Source organism: Mus pahari, chromosome 22, assembly GCF_900095145.1.
Source record: "Mus pahari chromosome 22, PAHARI_EIJ_v1.1, whole genome shotgun sequence".
NCBI classification, from domain to species: domain Eukaryota; kingdom Metazoa; phylum Chordata; class Mammalia; order Rodentia; family Muridae; genus Mus; species Mus pahari.
The window spans coordinates 47,120,123-47,121,084 of NC_034611.1; the positions used below are offsets into that span (position 1 = coordinate 47,120,123).

Consider the following 962-nt stretch of genomic DNA (forward strand, 5'->3'; position numbering starts at 1 on the left):
AAGCCACTATCTATCATTAAATATATAGTAAAATTGTCTCATATATATATATGCATACATATATACGTATGCGTATATTTGTATATACATATATGTATATATGTGTGTGTACATATATGACATATTTACCCAAATATGTATATATGTGTATAAAGTTCTTTTTTAAAAAAAAAGATTTGCGGCGGCGGCGCAGAGACGAGCACGGGTGGAGGGCACGGACCGACCGAGCGCACCGACCATGGCCTCCAAGTGTCCCAAGTGTGATAAGACGGTATACTTTGCCGAGAAGGTGAGCTCCCTGGGCAAGGACTGGCACAAGTTCTGTCTCAAGTGTGAGCGCTGCAACAAGACACTGACCCCCGGCGGCCATGCTGAGCATGATGGGAAGCCCTTCTGCCACAAGCCCTGCTATGCCACACTGTTTGGGCCCAAAGGCGTGAACATCGGGGGCGCTGGCTCCTACATCTACGAGAAGCCTCAGACCGAGGCCCCTCAGGTCACTGGCCCCATCGAGGTCCCTGTGGTGCAGACCGAGGAGCGGAAGACCAGCGGGCCCCCCAAGGGTCCCAGCAAAGCCTCTAGTGTCACCACGTTCACTGGGGAGCCCAACATGTGTCCTCGATGCAACAAGAGAGTGTACTTCGCTGAGAAGGTGACCTCTTTGGGCAAGGACTGGCACCTACCCTGCCTGCTCTGTGAGCGCTGCTCCAAGACCCTGACCCCAGGCGGGCATGCTGAGCATGATGGCCACAAGCCTTGCTATGGAATTCTGTTTGGACCCAAAGGCGTGAATACTGGTGCAGTGGGCAGCTATATCTACGACAAGGATCCGGAGGGCACAGTTCAGCCCTAGATCTGCAGATGCTGTCCCCGGGTCCCATTTGACCCAGAGGCAAAGTGGCCTGTTGCCTAGTCCTGCCTCAGCGTGTCTCGCCTGCAAATCCGGGACCTAAGTGGTGGAG

General features: G+C 53.1%; 1 pseudogene; it reads left to right on the forward strand.

Moving 5' to 3' along the window:
- The first annotated feature begins 221 nt into the window (after positions 1 to 221).
- Positions 222 to 962, forward strand: LOC110338885 (annotated as a pseudogene).